Source organism: Ornithodoros turicata, chromosome 5 (genome assembly GCF_037126465.1).
Source record: "Ornithodoros turicata isolate Travis chromosome 5, ASM3712646v1, whole genome shotgun sequence".
Classification (NCBI taxonomy): Eukaryota; Metazoa; Arthropoda; class Arachnida; order Ixodida; family Argasidae; genus Ornithodoros; species Ornithodoros turicata.
In genome coordinates, this window is record NC_088205.1 from 5608782 (window position 1) to 5636155 (window position 27374).

At 47.4% G+C, this 27374-nt stretch overlaps 1 long non-coding RNA gene across 1 annotated transcript in view; it reads right to left on the reverse strand.

Annotated features, from left to right (window-relative positions):
• Positions 1 to 614: 614 nt before the first annotated feature.
• LOC135395274 (uncharacterized) overlaps positions 615 to 27374 on the reverse strand; it is a 34225-nt gene continuing 7465 nt past the window's right edge. Inside the window, exons 2-3 of the long non-coding RNA XR_010423006.1 lie at positions 16496 to 16559; positions 615 to 722 (exon numbers count right to left, since the gene is read on the reverse strand). This is a non-coding gene — a long non-coding RNA (uncharacterized LOC135395274). The remainder of the gene's footprint in view (positions 723 to 16495; positions 16560 to 27374) is intronic.

Consider the following 27374-nt stretch of genomic DNA (forward strand, 5'->3'; position numbering starts at 1 on the left):
GTCAGACAGGCTGCACACTGTCGGGAAGCACTGGGGGTATCGCTGTACAACACACAGTTAGATTCGGGCTGCACCACTCGTTCTTCCCGTGGTATCAGCGGTACCAAAGGCGATATTGTACGATGCACTAAAACTCACTAATAACCGGATAATTTTGAGAGAGCACTCACGAACGAAAAAGTTAAGGAGCAGAATATGACCGTCGCAATCATCAATGGCAGTTCGCATCCCAAGTCGTTAATTTCTGTTAATATCAACTTCTGTAGTGCATTTACGTAGAGAAGTGCAACTCATCACGTTACGCACTGGACGGAAAAATAAAAGACACGCCATAGAAAACAATGTCGTGGAACATCGCACAATGACAGCGTTAGAAAAGTTCAATGGACATCCATCTTTGCATGCATGGTCCACACACAGGAGAAGTCCAGGACTCCACCGTTGCATGTCAAGACGGTAAGTACCAACCAACCGCTACAATTTTTCCTTCTTCTCCACGCCCGCGTATCTTTGAGAGCAGCAAGCCCATCATTATAGGTAGTCCCTCAAAATAACTCCAACTTCGCCCGCGCGGAGGAAGCGCGAATGGAGCCGCAATTTGCACTTACCCTCTTCGTTCCTCCTCAAGAAGCGTGACAACGCGGGCAAGCCTCCCATTGGTCTCCTCAGACGAGTTCTCGCCGTGATTGGACATCCTACACCGCACCGCTGCGCCGAGACTCCTGAGAAGGAGAGAGGAGGAAAAGCGTCAATTTGCGTTTTCCTTCGCGCTTAGATTCCGAACGGCGCGCAACGAATTTCTTTACCCGATCTTCTTTTGACGCGCAGTTTATCCAGCAGGTTCCGAACCGGTTTACTGCCTCTGAACAGGTTAATCGAACCGATATATGTGAACTCCGGAGCTCAACCGGAACTTTATGGCCGAACCCGAACCAAACCGAAAAACCGTTTTGGTTCGACGATCTGGACATGGAGTAGTGCTTTGGACGAGCGAACCCCAGCTAGTTCCATACAATGCAGAACTGTTCGTTTATATGATCACGTGCTTCCGTCATTCTTGTGGATATATACTTACAAAAACAAACCAGCGCCCCTACATTCTTCGTATGGTTCGACCCTCTAGGAAGTTTCCCAAAAGCCATTCACATTGCCCATGACACCTCACATATTTCGCAATCACGTTCGCGAATCTTGGTGAGGGGGGTAACGATTGAGAGAAGGAGTCTGTCGATGTCCTCTATCTACACGAAAACGTGTAGTGTAAGGATAAGGCGCATGCACGCGTGCGTTCTGGACGTCGGTCTCGCGTCGGTCTGTTGCTGCGTTAAACCGCCATTTATAGAATGTCTGTAACCTTGTGTTCTCTCATTATAAATTTATTTCTAAATTTATTAGTAAATTTGTTTTGTTAGCGCAAGAAAGGCGTGAGCCACAGCCGCAGATGCTATAGGCCGCGCTCTATTCGCTGAGTCGCCAGGCCAGGCTCTACTCACTGGGCCACTGAGCCAGGCCGCAATAAAAACAGGAAGGCCCGGGCCATTTTTCGGTGCGTCTGGGCCGGATGTGGCACGGAAAAGTCGACGTGCAGAGCTCTATGGGGTAGCCGGCATCCATTTTGATTGATTCTGCATTACGATGTTTTCTTTTTCCCAATACAACGAAACTCAAAGCCTTTGTTTCGTGAAACTTCTATAGAAGCTCAAATTTTCGCCTCGTTCAAGTCCACAAAATCTCATTACAAAACGCAACGGGCTGCCAAAAAATTGCGTGCCGTCTTCAACGAAACGAAACGAAACGAAAGTAAACAACCAGCGCCCCACATAGCGACCAATGCACCAACCAAAGGGCCGACCAACCACCGGTAGTTGGCACCACCATTACGCGTCTCGTATTACACTTCCTTCCGACCAGCCAATGCTTAAAACTTTGTTTCGCGCTCCTTTTGAACCAGCAGCACACACCGCCTAAGGGAGCATAGACCAATTTATTGCGGCCCATCGAATCAGAAAGCCCACTAGGCACTTTGGTCGCGAACTAAAAATAGAAGGTCCCTTCCTCTCCCGTTCTTGAAAAAAAAAAAAAAAAGTGAAAAAAAAAAAAGAGTAACGCCTCCACCGTCTGCAGAGTTTGTGACCACTTTGCTTTTTTTTCTTTCCTTCTACCTCCGTATTTCTTTTTGTGCGGGCAAACTTACTCTACCTGTCTTCTGGCTGTCCCAGCTGTATCGCTTGAGAAAGCCACGAAAACTCCTCCTCAAGGGCTGCACAACTTCATGAAATATGGATGTATGTAGCCAGGTGGCGCTGCCCGTGGCTTTCTCCGTGATGTGACAGACGTGAAGTGACATTACTTCATTTTTCTCTTCCCTCTCCAGTGTGAGACTCAAGTTTCAGTATGCGAGAATGTTGGGAGCTGGAGCTGATTCTTTCCATTTTTTGTTTTGCCCTCGCCCCTTGTACGAGCTTTATTTATTCACTTTTGTCCCGTGGCGCAGAGACGGGCTGCGCGTAGCGTCTGGTTGCGAGCTGAAGGAACGGTACTATATCTCCGTCCTACCTGATGTCCAAGGTGCTCTGGTATCTCGGACATATTCGTTTGCTATGTTTACTATTTGAACAACGCGACCAAGGAGACATTCTAGTAAAGCGACGCAGAGACTCTGCGGCAGAGAGTCGAACCGAACCCGAACCGAAAACCGTTATTAACCGTTATTTTTGGCCGAACCAGAACCGGAACTGAACCGAAAGAGTCGACGCCATGTTGGAGCTGAACCGGAACTAAACCGGTAAAAAAAATACCGGTTTCCGGTTCAAATAACGGTTCACACGGAATTAAGTGCGAAACTTTGGATGTTGTGCATGAACACAAACTATTTTTCTTTTTTCTTCTTTTTTTTTCCTGTCATTAGCTTCGTAGACATCGTCTTTCTTGCCGAAAAAGTCGTGCCCTGCAACAATGATTTGGATCTTCTCGAGTCACGAAATAGCAACAGATAGTAACCGAAAACTGCCGGGACCACTAACGTCTAAGACATACACATAAATATATATAAGAATTAAAGGTCAACAGGACATTAGGGACAGTTTTGGGTAGTAGTTATTAGGTGACACATCATATTAATGTACTAGTCAGAGTCAGCTATACACAGGGTGTCCTGGCGCTGCATTTCAAGATCAGTCAGTTTCCAACAAAGACCGGTCAGTCTTCCTTTGACAGCGCTATGTCTTCGAGATCATCTCTACCGTTATCGCAGGCATCCTGTATAAAAGTACCAATACGCGGACCAATCGACGTATATGTCGGTCTTTCAAATATTCTCCTCTTCGTTTTTTCTTTTTCTTCTTCTGATTGCACGTAATGCATTGCGAAAGAAAACTACCTGAGCTCAGCTCTAGCACGTATTCGTGTATACAACGCTGCAGCATAATTCCCAACGTGCGCGCGCGTGAACTTACATAAGCCCCTTATACGCTAGCCACACTTAATGAAACGGAATGGCGGTAAGTTCACCTCCTCACCAACTATAATCTTGTGTGGCGTCGTTCTCTCCTGGCTTGTTGAAAGCAGGGGCGTGTTGAAAAAACGCGGTCATTCGGGACGATGGTTGCTCAGGAGGTGAAGTTAATGTCATTCCGTTTAAAGCATTAAGTTTGCCGCGTGCCTAGGGTACTAGAAAGTAAAGCACCGGCCACACTCATGGTGGTCAGAATGAAAAGAACATGCCAAGTTGGCTTTCTTTGTGGATTTAAAATTAAAGAAGCAAAAACGACCATACTGACACAGTATCTAAAACTCGCCAGTGGATCTAAAATGAGTCGAACTCTGTTTGCACTTGCTTTGTCTTTGTTCCACAGACACTTCACGCTGACGCCGAGCGCGGCGGCGGTCAGTGCTGACACAATAACGTGCCCTTTACACAGAAAGTCCCCGAGCTCACGATCACACCATTCCAATCCAACTACATACCATGAAGCGTCGTTATTTGATTAACGTGTATTCGCGATCCTGACTGGTAACGAATAATTTCAATTACTTAAATGACTTAGGCAAAGGTAGCAGGCTTGGTTGACAGATATTCCTGGTGAGATTCCGCTAACTACCCCGCGACCTGAGCTACGTGAAAGTCAACCCAAACCAGTAATTCATGTGTATGCTCTTCTTGTAACCGCTACTAATCTTGTCTTTCATGTCGCACAAACTCTTTCAAAATCGTGAACGGCCACTGACGCCTTCCTGCCCACTTCAAACACTGTAACACACACACACGGAAGCTTCTTTTAACCTGCCAGTTGTGCTTCATTCGCACCCATCGTTCCTGAACCGGTTCGGGAACCGAACAGTTTGGAAAGAACCGGTTTGAACCATTATAATTGCCTTCTGGACCTGAACCGGATCCGAACCCTTATCGCCGAACCTAAACCCGAACCGGACCGTTAAACGTTTCGGTTCGACTCTCTGCTCTGCGGTCTTATACATCGGTGTCGGAGTCTAGTATAAGTTGCTGATTAGGAGAGAAAGTGGCTTTGAACAGCTCACAACGTGCCTCAAAATGCGTTGGTGGCGTCGCAGTCTACCTAGTGTAGCTAGCTAACCTCAACGCAACCAGTCAAATGTCTGTGACAAATTTCCCCGAGTATTGAGAGACATATTGCAGCGAAAGTAGCACTTTATCCGAGCAGTCACCGCTTAGGGGTGTGCGCCTGTAAGGGCGCTTTTCCTGCACAGAACGATGGGGCGCCTGCGAGGCGGCGGAGAGAAAGACCTGAGGAAGAGACTGGGGGAAGAGAGAGAGAGACAATGCAAGATGGCGGCATGACATGTAACGTGTGTGTGTGACGATGTTAGCGGTTTTTCTGTCTTTAAACAGTTTACAGGCGTTTATCCTATAATAATGTATCCCGGAGGTCAATAAATTCATCCGGTGAGCGTTACAATATTAACAAAAAAACAAAAAACAAAAAAAAACAGACACCAACGTGTCTGTGTCGCGTGTCTGACCTTTGTGCCCCAGACTCAGGGAAATGCTACCAACAGCTAGCCTGAACCAGCTTGTTTTTGCGTTTAGTTCGTTTGTTCTGCGGTCAGCGAATCGGCGATTTGTGCATATAGAAGTGCTAGCTCTAGCTCGCATGGCTATCTCGATTCCGTGTTACAAAAGGGAAGAAATGAGCAGTGTACACACGTGGACATATAGAGATGAGACAGATGGAAGCAGTGACAGTGAGGGAGAGGAGGAGGAGGCGAGACAGTGGGGTTACTATTAGCCCTGGGCCGACTTCAGAAGGTGGTGAGATTCGAACCTGCCACCTACGGGGGGGGGGGGGATATATTAGACCAAATGGAAAAAGAAGGGGGAAAGGTCAGCCAAACGGGACGTCGGCTTGCTATTCCGCAAAGAAAAGAGAAGGATTCATGAAAGAATAATACAATAAATAAAAAGAAGAGAAAAGAAACCACCTCCGGGTCCTTAACGTGACCCCGCAGTTACCATCCGGCGAGCGAATGTTGTATCAACCCGACCGGGTGCACTATTAAAGCGATAGGTTTACAGGGTCCATAAACATCGACAGCCCCGTATGTCCGTCCGTCCGTAACAGTTGCGGAGGGAGAAGGATAGAAGTTACAACGGCACCGAAACGAGTTCGGGCGCCCGAAGTTCGAGACCGGAAGAAGATGGCCGATAAAGCCTCCATTTAAACGGGTTTAGTAGAATCCCCTAAGATGCTGCCATTTTTATCCTTTGTTACCCGCTTTCTGTAGCACTAACGGCGTCATGCTCCGAGGCACCTTCTTAACAAAAGCGCCACATTAGCGCTTAGGAAGTTAAGAATTCCCAAGAACACAACAACTCTCCTGGACAGCATCCGTGAACGACCATCACCAAAGAAAATTCGAACGATTGCGCTTCCAAACATAGCAAACGGAACATCACGTCGCGGTACGCATGTTTCGCGATACACAAACAACGCCTTTCGCGTAACAAATCTCGCGTGATAAACAAATGATGAACCAGCGAAAAATGTCTCTCCTTTCCACGCCCTAACGACTTCAACAACACCCTCAAAGGATGGGGAAATGGGGAAGCAGAAACAAGTAATTGATTATCTCTGATGACCTCTTCGCTCTCCAAAATGGAAAATCGTCCCTATTCGTGAATGTACTCCAGCATGCATGCACGCGAACGCAGCGATGCCAAGCTGCAGCTTTCAAAACGAACATGCACTGTCATCATCATTCTACAGCTACACGGATCGAAAACTCGCAAAAACGCAATTTCACGTCTTATGCGATGACCGGAAAAGGAAGCAGCAAAAATCACACTCGGAGAAGAGTCATCATCACTCACAGCCCCCTTTGGACGTTTGCATCTGCGTGCTGCGAAAGTGCGTTTGCGCGCGAGCGTTCTTCGCGTAATTAATTTACGCAAACATCAAATCTAACCCGTCTCACACACCCGGTCTCGTAACAGTTTCGAAACTGTACGCAACAAAACTTGTTCGATGCACGCTATAATTTAAGCAACTTGTACCGAGATTAAACTGCGTCTGAATATCTACGACTGTTATCTTTTCGCGCAAGTTCGGGAGTTTGTTTCGGGGGTTCGGTAAAACTGATATCTTTTATGATGCCTGCACAGGTAAGAATTAGACGGCAGCAATGTGGGGGAGGTAAGCTTTACAGGGATCGGAGCCGGAACTGAACCCGAACCGAAAACCGGAAAAACCGTTATTTGCTGACGAAGCCGAGCCAAACCGAACAATTTTTTTGCTTGTCCTGAACCGAACCGGAAATGAACCGAAAAAAATTCATACGGTTACCGGTTCGGGAGTCCGTTCAGAGTTGAAATAATTGTACTACTGACCGACGTTTTTTGGACTGACCTGAAACGGATCTCTCACACCTTTCTTTTACAACCGTGTACGGTCAGCGTAAGCTCGCTTTTCATGTAGTAAAATTACTGCCCATGAACCGGTTAAACGGGGACCGAAAAAAATAACGGGTTCCAATCCTTGTAAAATGCCCCGACCGCTGCCAGATTTTTTTTCTTTTTTTTGTCTGCGTGTGTGCTGGAAGGTGGTTCTCTCCCTGAGCCGAACCTGAACCGAACCGATATACCTGAACCGGTTTAAGCTGATAATTTCGGTTCAGCGGAGCTAAACACGAACCGAACCAATATGCCTGAACCCAAACCGGACCGAAAAAAAATATACCGGTTCCGATCCATGAAACATTGCTTCCAGCACCGCGTGTGTCGGAAATTTCCGGAAATTTCGGAAATTTCCGGTGTGGTCGAAATCATCCGTAGTCCTAACACTACCAGCGGCACGGCCGAGCGGGTTAAGAGGTCCCGCGCCAAGGTCGTGCTGGAGACTGAGAGGTGCTGGGTTCGAATCCTACCACAGGCTGTGCAGTCCGAGGGTTTTTCCCTGGGTTTTCCGAAGACTTTCCAGACGAATGTCGGCGCTGTTCCCCCTGAAGTAGGCCCAGGACGCAAACTAACAGCCCCCCTGTCCCCCCACTCTTTCCGGCTGTCCTCTCTACATCTTTACGCCAGTCATAGCCCCAGTTGCTGCGCGGCGCTAACGTGAAATCAAAAAAAAAAAAAATGAAAGAGTCCCGTGCGGAGGCACATGCAGCGTGTCCCCCCACAAATATAGGCTGGCTCATCATTCCAATTGTTATTAAAATACCCCAAATGACAATGTAAAATATCTTACATTTTCGTAAAGTAATTGGAGGAATTTTTCGGAAACGCATGCTTTGCACAGCACTGTTAAGAGTTTGTTTTCCGTAAAGTAAATATTTGCTGTTAAGGAAGACGACAGGATCGCAGGGACACGGGAGCTCGTGAGCTTCCGCCCTCGATTTTCTCTTCCGCCATTACTGTCATTAAATGGTTTGCCACCGATCCTTACGGACGTCTCCTGCTTCCTTAAACACTGGTGCCGAAACCCGGGACTCGCTGGGTCAACTTACGACTAGGAAGCATTGAGGAGGCTATAAGGACGCACCGACTCTCATCGCTGGTAAGGAAATGGAGGATCTTGATCGCATAAGGAAATTTCGAAGTCAGGCCAGGTCGTCGATAACCCGAACGGTGAACGATCTGAAGACGCTTTTGATTACGACCCCTCTTCCCAGAGAGCAACTGAAGCAAACCTTGACGGTTCTGGAAACGAAGTGGGCTACCTTGAAAGAAAAGGACCGGGAGGTTCAGGGTCTCATACCGGAGGAATTGATAGAGAGCGAGTGTAATTCCTGCGATCAATACCTCGAGTCAGTCACTGCGATCAAGTTCCAAGTGTGTTCCGCACTAGACTCCACGACCGCATCCCGATCTTTGGCTCCCGCAAGTGACGGCGTTAATGCTACGGGACCTCGACGATCCTCCTCAGGAGATCGGAGTCACTCTACCGGAGTCACTCTACCGAAGCTGCGGATCGACACCTTTAGCGGCGACCTATCTAAATGGCAGGGGTTCTGGGACCAGTTCCGTGCGAGTATTCATGAAAACGAACGTCTCACTGATGTCAACAAGTTGAAGTACCTGGTTTCTCTCGTTTCTGGGCCAGCTGCCCGTGCCATTGAAGGTCTCTCAATTAGCGATGAGAACTACACGACTGCCGTGGACATACTTCAGAAGCGATTTGGGAAGGACGACCTTCTTGTGACCGAAAACATGGGGCGCCTTTTCGAGCTCAGGACTGTTCGGTCCAGCACCGACGTAAAGGGGTTGCGTGAGCTACACGAGACTGTTACAGTGCGCATCAGAAACCTGGAGAGCCTAAATGTTACGACAGCACAATACGCAATTCCGCTTCGGCAGGTCATCTTAAAGAAGATTCCTAGAGACCTCGAGATGGACTTCTACCGAACCAAGGACAAAGGCAAGGACACCAACGGCGACTCTTTATCATCCCTACTAGATTTCCTAGAGAATGAGATTGAATGTCGGGAACGAGCCCGAAGGGAGGCAGATGACGTTCCCGACATTCAATCTCATTCTCTAGGAAATCTAGTAGGGATGATAAAGAGTCGCCGTTGGTGTCCTTGCCTTTGTCCTTGGTTCGGTAGAAGTCCATCTCGAGGTCTCTAGGAATCTTCTTTAAGATGACCTGCCGAAGCGGAATTGCGTATTGTGCTGTCGTAACATTTAGGCTCTCCAGGTTTCTGATGCGCACTGTAACAGTCTCGTGTAGCTCACGCAACCCCTTTACGTCGGTGCTGGACCGAACAGTCCTGAGCTCGAAAAGGCGCCCCATGTTTTCGGTCACAAGAAGGTCGTCCTTCCCAAATCGCTTCTGAAGTATGTCCACGGCAGTCGTGTAGTTCTCATCGCTAATTGAGAGACCTTCAATGGCACGGGCAGCTGGCCCAGAAACGAGAGAAACCAGGTACTTCAACTTGTTGACATCAGTGAGACGTTCGTTTTCATGAATTCAGAAGCGATTTGGGAAGGACGACCTTCTTGTGACCGAAAACATGGGGCGCCTTTTCGAGCTCAGGACTGTTCGGTCCAGCACCGACGTAAAGGGGTTGCGTGAGCTACACGAGACTGTTACAGTGCGCATCAGAAACCTGGAGAGCCTAAATGTTACGACAGCACAATACGCAATTCCGCTTCGGCAGGTCATCTTAAAGAAGATTCCTAGAGACCTCGAGATGGACTTCTACCGAACCAAGGACAAAGGCAAGGACACCAACGGCGACTCTTTATCATCCCTACTAGATTTCCTAGAGAATGAGATTGAATGTCGGGAACGAGCCCGAAGGGAGGCAGATGACGTTCCCAAGCGCAGGGAGCCGACCCCAGCCTCTGCATCTTCGCTGACAGCAACCGCGTCGTCTGTCTCAGATCCAGCACCTGCAATGGCTGCCCCAAGCACTCCTACGTGTGTGCTTTGCAAGTCCGGACAGCATCGATTGGAGGGATGCACTGCTGGTTTGAGCCCTGAGGAAGTACGACTGATCCTGCGCCGGGAGGGCAGGTGTTTCCTTTGCGGACGACGGTCGCACATATCGAAGGATTGCAGGGTAAGGCGGGTCTTGCAGTGTGATCGCTGCCATAGACGTCATCTTACTCAGCTGTGCCCCGGAGTCAACTCGTCCAGCACTGAGCAGTCCCCGCAGTCGTCTCAGTCTACAGCACAAGAGCCGTCGACGGTGCATGCGTCTACGGGAACTGTTGTGACATCTCTTTCGTCATCCTCTGCCGTTTTGCCAGGCGCGGCGGTCCTTCTGCAAACAGCCAAGGTGTGGATTGAAGGAACTGATGGCCGGAGAAGTCTCGCACGCATACTTCTGGATGGCGGCAGCCAACGCAGTTTTATTCGACAGGATGTGTCGACGAAGCTCGGATGTACACTGCTTCGATCCGAAGATTTGCATGTTGGGGCCCTTGGAAACACTGCGTCAAGCTGCACGAAGTATCGATGCGTGCGGGTTCTCTTGCGCAGCCAATTTTCGGCGTCATGTATGGCAATCGAGGCGGTTGAATACCCCGACATCTGCTCCGATGGATTGCCTGTTCTCGATTCGCATTCAGCGCAACACGTCAAGAATATGGGTCTGCAGCTTGCTGACGAGCCTTCATCTCCCACCGATATTTCATTATTGATTGGAGCGGACTTTTATTGGGGAGTTGTGACTGGAGCAACCGCCCGTTTATCAGATTACCTGGTGGCTGTTGAAACTCTGTTTGGGTGGACGATTCAAGGCTCAGGCAGAAATGCCAGCGGTGGTCACTGTCGCATCCCGTCGGTTCATGTTCTCCATGTTGAGGTGCACCAGGAAGATACCAACGTCATCGACCAGCAACTCTCCGCCTTTTGGGAGTTAGAGCATTTGGGCATAATTGATCGCCACCAGTCCGACTCCGACGGTGACACTGTCCTGCGCAAGTTCCGGTCCACAGCGCAGTTGTTAAACGGTCGTTACACCGTGCGCTTGCCTTGGAAGTCGGAAGCGCCTGAAGCATTGGGTGACAACAAGAAGCTGGCGGTCCAGAGGCTGGATAGTACCATCAAACGATTACGGAGAGACCAAACGTTGCTGGAAGAATACGATTCCACCATACGTCAGTATTTGCGTCTTCAACACGCTGAACGGGTCCTACAACCGGAGTTGGTGGCCGGGCCTCTCTATTATATGCCGCACCACGCAGTCATCCGAAGGGACCGCGAGACAACAAAGGTTCGAATTGTGTTTGATGCCTCGTCGAAGGCTCAAGGTTCTCTCTCTCTCAACGAAGCTCTTCACGCCGGCCCTAACCTTAACCCTGACGTGCTGCAATTGCTGTTGCGGTTTCGATCTTATCATGTGGCTCTCACAGCGGATATAGAGAAGGCGTTTTTACAGATCGTGCTGGACAGTGCTGACCGAGATTGTTTGCGTTTTCTGTGGTATGCCACGACGCCACGGGCAGGCGAACCGCTGCCCCCAGTAGAAATTTGGCGCATGACACGAGTGCCTTTTGGAGCCAAGTCCAGTCCCTTTCTTCTCGCTGCCACTATACGTCACCACCTGAGAGCAGCAGAAGAGACATACCCACGCACGGCATCCTTACTTTCCAGCCATTTCTATGTGGACGACCTCGTTGTTGGTATGCCATCGCCGGAAGAGGCACTTACTGTTTACCACGAGTCGCGGCAAATCTTCCGCGACGCGGGCATGAAACTGGTTAAGTGGACGAGCAATGATGCTCATCTCCGGGCTACCTTTGACGCCGATGGGACAGGAAGTTCGACCACGTCGCCACTAAGGAAGGTCCTAGGAATCGTTTGGGATATCGAGACAGATGAAATTCGGTATCCGTTGAAGTCAATATCGGAGTTCCTGGAGCAACGGTCGAATACCAAACGGTATGTACTGCAAGCAGTGGCTCGCATTTATGATCCCTTGGGCTATGTGGCGCCTTTCGTGTTGACAGCCAAGATTTTGCTACAACGGATTTGGCTCTCCAAGATGAGTTGGGACGAAGAACTACCAGAAGACCTGATGGGAGTGTGGTCGTCTTGGTGCCAGCAGGTGCCTTTATTGTCTCGCGTCTCGTTACCACGGCGGCTCGGCGGGAAGATGTCGGAGGGCAGCATCGCGCTGCATATGTTTTGCGACGCGAGTCCGCGAGCATACGGTGCGGCCGCATACCTGGTGACGCTCGACAGGGACGGTCATTACAGTGCGGATCTTCTTTTGGCAAAGTCTCGGGTGGCCCCGGTCAAAACGGTCTCCTTACCGAGACTCGAATTAATGGGTGCCGTCATCGCCACCAGGCTTATGAGATTCTTACAGACGACGTTATCTTTGTCCACCGTACCCACTGTGTTATGGACGGACTCTGAGATAACACTCTACTGGATTTACGGATCGACGAACGACTGGAAACCTTTTGTACAGAACCGGGTGTCGGAGATACTGGCTGGTACGGAGCCTAGTCAGTGGCGCCACTGCCCCGGCAAAGAAAATCCCGCGGACTTTCTCGCGAGAGGCACTTCATGCCTCCAATTGCTGAACAGCAGTGTATGGTGGCAGAGGCCCTCGTGGCTTATGGATCGAGAGTCTTGGCCTCCAGCATGGCGTACTCCGGATGAACCCTGCGTCGAGGTACGAAACGAAACGAAGGCCCAGACGGCGTGCTGCGTACCCATCTTGGCTACTACTACCCTAATGGATGTTGCCAAATACAGTTCGCTCCACCGGCTGCTGAGAGTTACCGCTTGGGTGTCAAGATTCCTGCACAACTGTAGGCATACCACAGCCGAAAGGAGGGGACCTTTGACGGCCGCCGAGGTAGTTGCGGCGGAAACATACTGGGTCACAGCGGCACAGCGTCGCCGTCGGGGACCTAGTACTCATTGCTGCAGAGTCAAGGCCGCGAACATCGTGGCCTCTAGGACGTGTGAGTCACGTAACACAGAGCCCAGATGGAAGGGTTAGATCCTGTAGGATCAACTTGCCAGGAGGGAAAACCGTAAGCCGGCCAGTACAACTTCTCTACAAATTGGAAGCTGATTGACTTGTACTTCCGCGCCGGGGAGTGTTAAGGAAGACGACAGGATCGCAGGGACACGGGAGCTCGTGAGCTTCCGCCCTCGATTTTCTCTTCCGCCATTACTGTCATTAAATGGTTTGCCACCGATCCTTACGGACGTCTCCTGCTTCCTTAAACATTTGCTATCTGTACTATTTTGCCAACAGACGATTTCAGAGAATCCCAGTGCTCCTTGCGCACGCATTGCATCCTGGGTGCTTACTGAGTGGGGGGAACGAAGAATAATCCTTCACGTCTCGCTTTCACTGACCTTGCCACGCCGTGGACAATGGACCGGTAGGAGAGAAATCGACACAGTTTGGAGGCCACTCGTTTCTTTCAACCTATGGACCTAAGCAGGAAGGATAAAATAACACCGACTTACCATAACAAAGACACCAATTTTATCAGACGTTTACGTCTCCCTTATGTTAAGTCGGTGTTATTTTTTCCTTCCTGCATTATGATTCCTGGCTTTTGGAATACCTTCGTATTAGTAAGCTCCCACAGTTCAAAGCGGCGCTAAGCACTCTGGGATTTTCTGTCGACCATTAGCGTTCCTGCGGAAGAGCCCGAGAAGGGTGAAACATGAGAAGGGTGAAACATGAGAAGGGTGAAACATGTGAAGGGTGAAACATGTGAAGGGTGAAACATGTGAAGGGTGAAACGTGTGAAGGGTGAAACGTGTGAAGGGTGAAACGTGTGAAGGGTGAAACATGTGAAGGGTGAAACATGTGAAGGGTGAAACAGCAGCAACATCTATAGAATGTACAGACTGTCTATTCCTATGTATGTATGTATGTATGTATGTATGTATGTTATGTGACGTTGTTAATGGACGAATAAAACGAGGAAGATCAGCTGATCTTGAAGGTTTCCTCAGGGACGACGTCCAGCGCGAACCCTTCTTGCGGAGTAGTGCCTTGCACTTTTGTACATGTTGAAGCATGGAAGAAATTCAATTAGTCTCGGTCCGTCGAGTGCACGCTTCCCACGCATTCATTTCGGGAACGTTCTACGGTGAACGACACGAATTCAGAATCAGGACGAAAAAAGAAAATAAAAAATTACACCCTTACATTATTTTTTCCTCATAACTTAGCATAACTTTCAGGCAGGGTCTTTTTTTTTTTATCTCCCTGTTTCTTTTTTTTTTTTTTCAGATTATAAATTTTTTTTTTTTTTTGAAGAGGCGGAAGAAAGTGCGAACAAGAGAACTTTGAGTTGACTTAATTATAATTTAAATTAGAAACCTTCGCACGCACTTGCATCGAGAGTGCTTCTAGCGTGACATAAAGTCCAATGAGATGCAAAAAAGTGTCAAGCGGAGAAGTAAAAATGTTAATAAAACGAGAGTGACTTATTTTTTTATGTTCTTTTTTTTTACGTTGCTCCATTGTCCTGACTGAAACACTGCTATGTTGGCTTCCTTTCTTTACAAAGAAAAATTATACGACAGAGAACGCTGTAGTAAAAAAAAAATAGAAAGGAAGACTGAAAAAAAAAAAACTTGTCAATATGAACCGTACGTGACTTGCATCGGAAATTACGCGTCGTAGCCTGATCCGTAACTTGGCCCACCGAGGCAATGAGGAAATAATGAAAATATTCGCGCGGAGACGCCGTATAACTGCGAAGCAAAATGGCACATCGGTACGACGAAATTTTGCCGTGCCAGGTGTTCTCACTGTTCCGGCAATAAACCGCCGACCGGCCGAGAAAGAACTAAATAAATCGAAAGTGGGGCCGAACGTAAGTGAAGCCAGCAGAAAACGACGACGGCGCGGGGACAGCGATGTGCTGCTGAGCGTGCAGAAGGGGATTCGGACGCTGTTCTACGTCTGACTTCGAAGGACGCACAATAAACTGGCTCTCTCGCAGACTTGTACGTAACGGGTAACGGGTAATTGCGTTACTAGTAATCAATTACTTTTTTGAGTAATTTGTAACGTAATCGATTACTTTTGGGGCCCAGTAATTTTTTGAGTAATTCAATTACCATTTTCAGTAATCAATTACCAAGTAATCGATTACTTGGAAACTAAAGAATCCACATTGTTCGGGACGACGCACACACACATATATGGGATGATTCACCGCCGCGAGAAGACAAAACCAACTGCCCTCTGCAAGTTCGGTGCAAGGCAGCTGTCTTATCTCTAGGACTTTTCCCGCAACAATTACTTACCCGAGGACCCCGAGGTCAATTGCCACAGTGTTCCGCACGTGTAGTGTATTTTTGAGTCCACTGTCCTCTCCCCATTCATGTGTACTATCTATCCGTAACCCGGCCTGTATGCAGTAAGTTGGACTGTAGATTGTACCGTGAACCTGATGAGTCATTTGCGGGAGTTCCAGTTGGGACTCTTTTCACAGAACTCTCAAAACTCTCAACCTCTCGACATATTTTTATCAGAACTCTCGACCCCGATAACCTAACGCCACTCTTGTGACCATGAGCCCCTGTCAGTCTTGTGCGGAATACTGTCGATATCACAACGATGTCGAGGCTATGTTTCCTTTTTTTTTTTGGATATCATTTTTCGTATCTTTTTTTTAATATCTTTTCATCAGATATCGAAAGTAATTGGCAAAGTAACGCGTTACTTTTCAAGGCGTTACTTCATTACTTTTTCCGGCAAGTAATTTGTAACGGTAAAAAATTACTTTTTCGTACAAGGTAACGGTAACGGTAATCAATTACTTTTTTTAGTAACGTGTACAACTCTGCAGTCTCTCGTATATTGTACAGGGTTAGTCTAGCAAACGTTACACATTTCAATCGCATCGTAAAAAATCGTAAGAAGATGGGGTTTACCCTACCCCAAACTTTGAAGATTGATAGCCATTTGTCTGAAGTTTTGTTGGTATTTTTTTTGTAAACGCTGTGGTCACGTAGGAAGAGAATTAAAAATCGAGCAAAATCTCGCCCCATGCATTTTCAATGGCCTATCTCACGCAAACACCGCCATTTTTTTTTCTGGCGGTTGCATCACATTCACATCACATTACACAGGCGGCGCTGCCTACAATGATGTCACATGCCCCATTCTGATAATTAGGTGCTAATTCCTCCTCTTTTTTATGTTGGCGCCACCTGTGTGTGGTGAAGTGAAACTAAAATTCAGGCAGGAGAAAATGGTGGCTTTTGACTGATATAGGCCATAGAAAATGCACAGGGTGAGATTTTGCTTGATTTTTAATTTTTCTTCTACAGGACCGTAACACTCACAAAAAACAATCCAACAAAACTTCAGAAAAATGGCTACCAGTCTGTGAAGTTTGGGGTTGGCTAAACCCTGTCTTCTATTTTTACGATGCGTTTGAAATGTGTAACGTTTGCTATACTAACCCTGTAGGTGACCAATGAATTCCGTGCCTGGGGAGCTTAACTAAGTGACATTTATTTGCGAGTGGAATATAATTAAACACCTCGGATGTAAAAGAACGTAACGTCAGACTCACCCGTTGCATCACATTTGGCATTTACGCAGAACAGCATCATTTGAAACTGCCGCACGAAGTTCATCTGAAAGATGATGATGATGATGATTATTATTATTACTCCGCGTTAGCGCCTCGAAGCAACTGTGACTATGAGCGGTGTACAGATGTGGACAGATGGAGAGAGGACAGCAGGAAGGAGTGGGGGGGCAGGGGGGTTTCACCCGAATAAACAAAAGGTTAACGTCACACAAGCAATACAATACAAGTTCATCATGACCAGAACCAGTAATACACAAGGTGGTACAATATACAGTGTTCTATATTTATTGGCATTTGGCCCCGCAAGTGATGTCCGGTGTAATTATGCGTTGTAGAAAACCTTTAGGACGATACGTTAAAACATAACAATAGGCTACTGAACTACATTACGTAACGTTGTGGAGTACCTTGCGTTATCCTATCGAATCTCCGCTTACTATAGGGGTCTTGATTATTATTATTATTATTATTATTATTATTATTATTATTATGAGTAGTAGTAGTAGTAGTAGTAGTAGTAGTATATTGTTTACACAGTTGAATATTTACCCCTATGTTTCATATAGCCACGGCAAGCAAAGGATGTGCTATACAACACCAAGCTAACAAACATTTATTTATTTGCATATGCTACAAGTCCTTGTTGGGGCTCAAGTAGGAGTGAGCTGCATAATCAGTACGTGTGGAAATGACCACATAAGTTCAATACGTACATCAAGTGGGCAAATGACCCTGAATCACCACACATTGTAAATCATTTTACACCTTTATTTGCTCAGAACAGGTGCATTCGTTTAAAAAAAACACTTTTCTATCCCGCAGACTCAAGGAAAGGGTGAAAAAAGAGCATTAAAAGTATAGTATCGGACATAGACCACATTTTACGATCATTAAGGGTGTAAAGTGAGGTGTTGAAAGAGGTGTTTATGTCCAATACACTTTTCCACACGTCATTTGAACTGGGAATATGGTGTTAAAAATTGTGTTTTAATTCGTGAAATAAAAATTATGTTGGTTTCACAGCTCCGCTCAGCAATAACCACATTATAGGCGGTAACCAGAGTTAAAAACACAATATTTGACAGGGAAGGATATCAGGAATTTGGCTGGTATCTTTGACTCGTTGCAGGCGTACGTATTAATTGCAAAAACGCATACCCGTCATCGTTACAAACGTTTTCCGCCCCACAACACCTAACGAACGTGCCCCAACAAATTCTATTTCAGTATATGATCCATCCGATACGCCAACATAAGCTATACTTCGGCATTAACGCCAAGCTAACGAGGCGTGCTGTGAGGCATTGCGCTCCGGTTAAAGTTGTACGATGGAACCACGGCTGGAAGCCTGCCGCGGTGCTGCTTGCCATAGAAGCAAGAACGTCGAAGTGTATGTCTGGGCATGCTGCCCCGGGAGGTCGTATTACACTAGTCCTTTGAGAGGGAGTATTTGCCAGAAAACAACTTCACCCTAAAAAGTGTTTTCAATAGAATACTCCCCTCTTAAGGGTGTTTTCGGTTCTAAATGCCCATTATAAGAGAAAAACACCTAATTAAAGGGTGTGTCAGAAAACACCCTTCATTGGGGTGTAAAAGGCAACACCGAAAAGGTGTGCGCCCTGGGACAAGCCCTTTACACCAAAAAAGTGTAAAAAGTTTACTGTACAAGAAACTGCTCAATATTTGTTGCACTTGGTATAGACGAAGGGTATTTATTCCACCCATGCATAGCACGCAGAAAGAAATAATATTTGAAGGAGTTTATTCGTGACTCGGGTTCTTTATATATTATATTGACACGAAAATTTCTAGTCGGACGCCGGTTAACAAGCCCGGCTTAGGTATGTCGATCTATCCTGTATACACCCTTAAAAATTTTACAGAAGAATTGTAGTCTTTCGATCTGAAATCTACGCTGAAAACTATCAAAATTTGCGTTATGCTGAAATTCCTGTATGGAATGTCTATTACCGTATAGGCGTCATGGATCTTCAACCTGAATGCCAGGTTCTGTTGAATATCGGCAGTTGAAGAAAAGGCACCGGCAGTGAGATTCGAACACATACCCTTTGATTGGCGGTCAGAGATGCTACCAATGGACCTTCTTCACAATGGCCTATATGCGCATGCGCATGACCTTGAGGCGCCGGAGAGGATTATCTCCGTGTTCACTAGATGGCGCGCTATGGGGACGACACAAGTGGGCAGGTCCCCCAAACTCACCTCGGAAAAGCGTGCAACGAAGAAGGCCGCCACTAGATACCCCACTGTTGCCGTTCCGGATCACTTCAGCGCGCTAAGTTTAGCGGCAAAATGTTTTTGTTGTTTCTGCGAATGAATCTACTCCTTATATGTCCAAATAAAACGCGTATAACAACTTTCGCTGTCGTGTTTCACTTTTTGGTCCCGTTTTTAAACGTGCTGAGCGATCGGAAGGATCTAGTGCACGGCTGCATGCATCACATAGCGTACCTGTCGTACCAGGCGCCGCAGGCGCTGCAGTCGTCCATTTCTCCTTCGGTGACTTGGCCTGGCTTGGATTGTGCTTCAACTGGATCTTTAGCGCGCTACAATCCACGCAAGCCAACGTCTGGTAACAATGGGGTATGTAAGGGCGGCCTCCGGCATTGCGCGCATCGGGATAGGAAGAAATACATGGCAAAATGGCGACCTTGGGGGACCTGCAAGTGGGGACCAGTGGGGAGATCGGACGAATGGCGCGACCTGCTGGGGGATGGGACCCATGGGACCCACTGCGAACCGGTGTTGGCCCGTTGTGCTATCCACGTGAATTTGTTTTGACGCGGGCCGAGCCTGGTTCGTTGGAGAGCCACTACGATACGACGCGTATGTGAAAAGGGTCCATTACGCCATGCTAGCATTGAAGCTTTTGTGTGTGTGTGTGTGTGTGTGCTTATTCTTGTATGTTTAATTGCCTCCTCCACCACTACGTTGCCTGGTTTTGAATCCTCGTTAATTTACCGTAGCGAGATACTAGAATGTAAGCTCTACGAAACGGAGAGGCGGCAACTCTGTGCTCAGCTGAGTGGTGCTAGCCGACAGACGTTCAACCTGGCTGCAATTCTTGGCCCATGTCAGAGCCATGTCCAACACCGTCGAAGACTTCTGATGTTCTTGGAGTTCCTCTTGGCTACCGGCTTGCTCCAGACGCTGTAGGGTCCTCCCCTGCATCTCAAGGACCATTGGCGCTTCTTTCATGTGCTTCTTCCTTTTGTGCGACGTATAGCGTTGCGCAACCAGAGGACGGGAGTTCGAGTTGTACTTGCACATAACTTCATTTTCATATTTCACATCTCATGCTTCTCGTGTAATGGGGTAGGGTACTGCTCTCAAGCGGTGAATCACCCCAGGTCATAGTCATGATTTAGTTGTTGTTGTTGTAGCGAGATACAAAATACGCACCTAAACATGTTTTCAATTTTAAATAAATCCTGATCTCGGCTCGCCATTCACCGTGCAACGTAAAACAGAGCTAATAAATCTCACACTATGACTCCCACGTAAGGATCAAGGACTGCGATTTATGTAAAACTAATGTGGACATCAACTTCACTTTGCGCGCCGGCGTCGCGACCATGCCCTGGCAAAGACACAAACTCCAAACACCCCGTCATTCATCACCAGTTCAACAATGTCGCGGCAATCAACACAACTATAAAACGCAGGCGTTCCAAACCACCTTTTCCACATTCCCTAACAAGCATCCCTCACTGCCTGACATCAAACTCGCAGTCCCCATGATCCACGCACCCACCATTTCTGAATGCACACATAAAAATCGAGTCGTAAACCAAAGGCTACTGCGCAGCTCGCTAGCACGGAATTCCTTTACGCGCCACTGAAAACGTGTCTCTCGGCCCTTTTTTCCTCTCTCTGGCTGGCACCCACAGGGAACGAGGTTATATTTTATCGAGAATTTCCCGGGTCCGTCAATCGATAATGAAAGTAACGAACTCCCTCGTCGACGGTCTCCGTCTTTTGCAAACCGGGCCCCCAGGGCGGACGCAATCATTCTTTGCGACTATGAAATTATGGCGCTTTCTCGCGAACGTTTTCAACGCCACGTCGTTAGCGCGGAACGGCGAACACGAGTACGGTTCAACAAAGATGAACAGCGGCTTCTTCGACGACAACGGATATATGTGTGCTGTATGAAGCAGCTAGGGGGTAAGTTATCACGGCTCAGGCTCAATGAAGAAACTGAGCTCCTTACACGAAAAGAAGATGCTTGACAGGGTCTTATTTGTATAATGTGAACCGTGAAGACTTATCGCTATGGTAATGAGAGAGCAGCGTCAATAGCGTTGAGGATGTTTCTTGCGCTTCGACGTAGCTCTGCCAGGCTTTCTGCATCTTTGGAAGCTGTCGTCGCTTCGCTTAGAGTTACTTTCAACGAATGTACGAGAAGACATTTTCTACAGAAGGAACCATTTATACAGGCTGTTCAAAATTAAGCTTTCACGAGCGCTACGCGAACACAGCGATGACAGGAAACCGGATGATAACTTTACGCTACTTGTGTAAGAAACAGGTGCTGCTAATTATGTAGCACCTGTTTCTTACTCAAGGAACAAAAAAAGTAGCACCAGTTTTCTTTTGTTCGCCTATTTATAAAGTGCTAGTGAAAGCTTAATTTTGAACACCCTGTATGTGACGTATAGACCAGTTTCCGCGTGTGAGGTCACAAGGGCGGTGTGGGCAAAACAAATTAACAGAGAGTCCGGGACAATGAGAATAATGTGACACAGTTTGCCAGAAATTACCATTCGACAACACCTGAATCAATCTGCAATTACATACGGCAATCAGGAGTCGCGTTCGTGTGGTTGCCCACACAACAATGGCGTCTTTTGTTTGTAAACGGAAAGAGGCCATAGGCCTCTTTCCGTTTACAATTTGTTTTGCCCACACCGCCCTTGTGACGTCACCCGCGTAAACTGGTCTATACGTCACATACAGGGTGTTCAAAATTAAGCTTTCACTAAAGGTACGGTTAAGGTAGGGTAAGCTTTCGCTTAAAGGAGTACAGAGGGCCATCTAAAAAATTTTCAGATTAAGACATCTGATGAAAGTGTGTGTGTCATTATACCGAATAGCGCGAAAGGTTTTGATGTGTGCAATTTGTTTCCCAGAAAAAAACTCACATAAACATAGCTCCGCGCCTTCACCCTTAACTCGCCACTACAGCTATAACGAGGATGAGGAGGTATGATGGCACGTCACCGATGACGGCATAAGGAGACTCGTTCTGGTTTGCCGGTCAGTGGGGGTCAGCGCATTGTCTCTTTGCCGCCGTAAACCTGTTTTGCCAGTTTTCCCGGAGAATTGGGGATAGAAAGAGCGGCCGAAGCATTACCGAGCAAGGAGAAAGGCTTTATCAGAACCCCGAACAGCCGAGTAGCAGACGACAGCGGAGTAGCGGACAACATTTTTCTAGGCCAATCAGCGAGCGTTCTCCTTATAGCGTCAGCGCGAGGTTCCAGGCAGATCACAGGCTGGTACTGCTCTTCACCACCGTTGCGCACGGTCGCTTTTTGCGGCGTATTTTAAATTCAATTTCTGCGATAATTATGACTCTGTGGTGTAAATTACTTCGCATGGTGCATCTTACTGGCAAACTTAACAGTTTTATAGGAAGAAAACTGGGTGTTAAAAATGACTTCTATGCTACTTTAAGGTACGATGGAGCAGTAGTAGCCATGCTGAACGTTGCACAGAAGTGAAGTGAAGTACGGAAAGAGCTCAACAAAGGCGAATTATTCGGTTGCGTAACCACCCGCGCGAGAGAGTGTCGCCGTCAGACTTAACGGTAACGCTCTAGCGCATGGCCTGCTCGACGCTTACGGCGCGGAGCACTTGCCTCTGAATTTGAGACTGGATCCGGCCCTATACCTAGGGTTGAGAAATACACTTGAGAACGAAAGGCTCCGCATGCTCAGCGATTATCGCACCTGCAAGCAGACTCTAATACGCACTCACGCTGGCCAAAGGCTGGACTGCGTGCTGCGACCTGGCCTCAAGACACAGCGGCCACGCGTTGGTGCGTGGCCGCTAAGTCTGGCAGCGGCTGTACAAAGAACGACATATCTGGATCTATCCTGCTCAGTGTCGATCCGCTTGTAGTCAAACGTCAATGCCCCATTCTCTTGCTCATTCTCGAGAGCATTAGCAGAACGGCCGAGCAAGTAATGTACAGCTCGCATCAGAGTTAAATTGAACGCCATTCCGGCCTGCGGACCATGGTGGTACTTAGTAGAAATAACGGCGGAGGGTGTTTTGGTTTTATTTGTGGCTATTTTATTAGGGTGTTTTGGTTTCATTTTTACAGTTCGATTCTCTGCGTTTCCCCTTCACCTTCATTCCCCTTTTACAGGTCAATAATAAACAAACAGTTAGAGGGGTGACCCTTGTTATGAAGGCGTTGCCAGGGTGGCTCTTTCCCGATTCGCATATGCTGGAGCGGTGTCCAAGTGAACTTTTGACGTGTGAGCCGTACACCGGAAGTACCAGGAAGTGCCGGCATGTCCGCCAAGTTGCTGCATCCACTGCATCGTTTCCTGGTATGCCGGAATGTCCAGGGATCCATTACAGCATGATAACCACAGGGGTGACACAAACCCCTGTGGTTATCATGCTGTAATGCCATTGTTGTAACTACCCTCAAGCGGGTGCTTTTGGCAACTGCCATCTTGTCCTGGTCGCACGTCATAGAAAACGTCATTTTGAGGTCATGTGACTTTGTTTACATGTCGTTTTGCCGTTTACCGACATATTTTCACCGTCTTAACACCAAGAGATGGCCGTATTTTGCCAGCGTAAACTATGCGGTGCTTCTTCTGTAACATGGTAGCTCATTTCACCTTAGTTTAAGTACATCGCATCGGCTCGGTAAGAATTACGCGCGGTCGTCATCACATCTTTGGAAGCTGTCAACAATACGAGGCTTTATGTGTAAAACTGCGCGTTTTACTGCGAGATTATCGGATAAAAATAATTACCGTGATCGAAAAACATCCAAAACGTCGTCCAGAAACAACAACCGCATTGTTTACAAACGGTTTGGCCGCCGATCACAGGCGCCGCCATCTTTAAGGTCACGTGTGCCTTGACGTTTGCTGTGACGTACGACCAGGACCTGTCCAGGATGCATTGCGTTCACCCAGCACGCTTTCGTCTACGGAGCAATACATTGGATGCCACCCCTGTGAGGATAACGCCGTCCATGCTACATCCTTGTTCGGTTGTCTGCTTGTCTCCACACGTCCCTTCCCAGCATATGAACGGCGAATACTAGTAGTGTCACGTGTCAGTGAAGCGAGGCCGGCGGAACGCACCGCCGCTTGCAAGTCCCTAACGTAACCTCCGAATTCTTACATATGACTTGTCTAGACTTGTGCATCTTGACTTCTGCTAGTCTGCGCCAAGACCTGTCTTCACGCAAGACGTCTAGCGTATATTTCATGAACCCTCCCCGCTGGCTAACTTTAACTGCGGCTGGGGGCGAGATTTTCGTACAATTTTGCACTTATAATTTGCTTTACAGTATGGAAACAAGACATTCCTTAGCGTCAGGAGTCATACGTCTAGTTCTAGTCTAGCTCTAGTTCTAGTTCTAGTCTTCTAGTCGTTCTAGTCTAGTCGTTCTAGTCTAGCTGGCGCCAACACTTGTGCAAAGGCCCGGCAAACAAACTAATGACGCATCAGCTCACGTAAAGCAAAGACAAGAGTCTGAGTGTCGCGTGGCATCCCGAAGCTGCCGTACTGGAGAGCTATCCAAGTCGGGTTCAAGGTAGCTCGAGCGCAGACTTGAAATTCGCACTACACGTGTCAAGTCGAGCTCGCTGCATAATAACGCTTCAAGCCGAGGAGGGTTTCCGAAGTGCATTGACACGCTTCCAAGGGAGCTGCAAGTCAAGTCGATATCATGCCACCCACATATATCAATTCGGGGGTTAGTCAAGAACCGCTGTGGCTGACTCAAGCGAAAACGGGAAATAACACGCCGAACGTATTCCTTAATGACGCATACTTAATGTATCTGATACATACAGTTTCCACCCCCATATATCTGTATGCAACTCCGAATCTTCTACACACAATGTACATAGTAGCATAGATATGGGTATGACAAACAAAGAGCACATGGGAAAGAAGCCCTCGTTCACTTCATAAGCGTACCTCATGCATAGGCTGCATGTATGCAAGATCACAGTCTGTACACATCCAAGAATCAGGGTTCCTAATAAATATATTAATTTATTATTAGGATATTTCTTAGGATTATTATATATATATATTATTATATAAATATATTAGGAGCCTTGATAAGTGCTACAGCACTTATTTGTCAAAGAGCGCTAGACGATCTTTCGTTATTAAAGAAACACGACATATATGCCCCGCATAAAAATGGTGATTGTGGGCCATAAATCGAATTACGAAGGCAACCATTCCTCATGCTCATATGCGTTTCAATTGCAAAAGCAGGACTTGCGTTAGCATTACATCGGTAGTAAATTGATCCCATATTGTATACGGTGATGTCGGTTTAATGCGTCTGGCGTGACTGCTTCGTTGCCGCAATAGTTATACAACGAACGAACCAATTGATATTGTGACAGTGATTTTTGTTTACGTCGGTACAGTATCGATTCATCCTCAATGTATGCAACTGTTTTTGTTCCGTGCATCGGAAATAGCGTTTGACATAGCGGCGTGTAGAAGCATTGTAGTAGCGCCGCTACCGTATTCGCTACTTCATTCAGCAGCTGAGTAGCAACCCCTTTGTTTGCAGCTGAAAATGTATTTCCGTTACAAATTTGGGTAGCGGTGGTGGTTCTCTCCACTGCCGCTACTGCCACTTAAAATACAAAAATAATAATAATAATAATAAATTTTACAAAAATAAAAAGCTTGGGACACACGTAGGGAGAGAAATCGGGACACCGGCGGTGCAGGCCTTGCTCTTCTCATTCCTTTTATGTCAGCTTGAAATTTAGGCAGATATGTCTGGGAATACTTCTGAATTTGCCACTGTGGTGCTCTTGAGGATCTGGAGCATATTCTTCATTGCTCTCACTACCAACCTTCCCGAACCACACTCTCCGACTCTCTTCGTCAGCTGGACTCTCGCCCTTTCTCCCTATCGAAATTGCTTGGTCCCTGGCCCAATCCAGCCCAGCAACGCTCTGCGCTCAAAGCTCTTGTGACATTTCTGGACACCATCGGACTTCGATCGGGACTCGTTATTTTATTCCCCACATTCCCACCAGCAATGGGGTAGAGTATCGCCTGTGGCGATGGAACTCCCCACTCTCCAAGGTCACAAATAAAGTTTTTGTTGTTGTTGTTGTTGTACTTCTGAATTTCAATTACTCTCAAGGCTACGCCCCACGGGATATAGTGAGGCACAATTATTTCAGAACCCATCTTATTGCGTATGTTTCCCCTACGTGGCAACCCGGATCTCTCACTTTCGCTGCAGCCACAGCCTCCTACATACACTCTTAAAAAAAGGGCGTACTTTAACTCCTTTCCTTGCCACATATATAACACCCTTTTGGAGAGTACAGTTACGCTCAAAAGGGTGTCTCTTCACTCCCTCAACGGAGTAGCATAACACCTTCTCCCTGCCGGGGAGTAATATTACTCTCCAGTAGGGAAAAAGGTGTAGGGGAAAAGGTCCCTTGAGGGAGTGAGGAGACACCCTTTTGAGCGTAATTGTACTCTCCAAAAGGGTGTTATATATGTGGCAAAAAAGGAGTTAAAGTACGCCCTTTTTTTAAGAGTGTATGTAGGAGGCTGTGGCTGCAGCATATTCGCTGGCTTTTTGTCAAATGCCATCCTTGAGGCCATTCCTCGTGCGTTGGTGAAGCTTAAATATTGTGTTTGCTGACCGAATTACCCCTAATACTTTCCCTAATGTACTCCCGAAACTCTCTACCTGATACATCATCAGCATATTTCATCCTCCGCACCTCCTGTACATTCCTCAAAGGTCGTTCGAAAGTACCTTATCATCGCCATCGTCATCAGCAACCCAATCATCAGCGTCGACCTACAACGAGTGCAGAGGCGGGAGTCTCGTTTCATCATTTCCCAAGAAGACAGAGAATACGACGACAACAACATACAAAAAAAAAAAACATTAAAGATACACAAACTCCAGAAGAGCGCGGCGGCCTAACAAATGTCCCGCGCGACATCCCTGATAATAAGAGGTTCTTAGGAGGTGCCCAAGAAAATATGATAAGGGTACGGAATGGGCAGCGGAAGGAACTCGCGAGGCAGGCCATTTCCGCGCGCATGCGCGAAAACGTCGAGCAAGTCTGATAAGCGGACGGTGTCAGCGCTTTTATCTCTTTACGTTTGATTCTGAAAAAAAGATGATAGTCGCTCGTTCGCATGTGTGAGCGTGGAGGAAGTAGTTAAAATGATTTTTCGCAGCCACGTTATTATCCTTCTTTCCGGTCTCCTTTTTTTTTCCTTGTAGGGCGAAGCTCGTTTTCACTGCGAAGGCTGTCGCGTTTTTGCACGCCTTCACGGGCTTTCTTCGCTCGTTATTAATGCCGTCTGCGTCGGACAAGGTAGAAGCGACAAATCACACGTTTCGCATACATGTCACACATGTGGTTGATGGTCTATGGCTCGAGAAATAACTTCCTGCACGGCGACCGCGTCCGTGAGGATGGCTGAACTGTACGAAGTAGTCGCGCTTCTAAGCCAGGGGCCTCAAATTCAAATAGTCTTGCGAGATGCCCTGACCTCAGATTACATCGTGGAGGGCCGCACAGAAAATAAGTTACCGTACCATAAAATACGCGACATCACAAAAGTA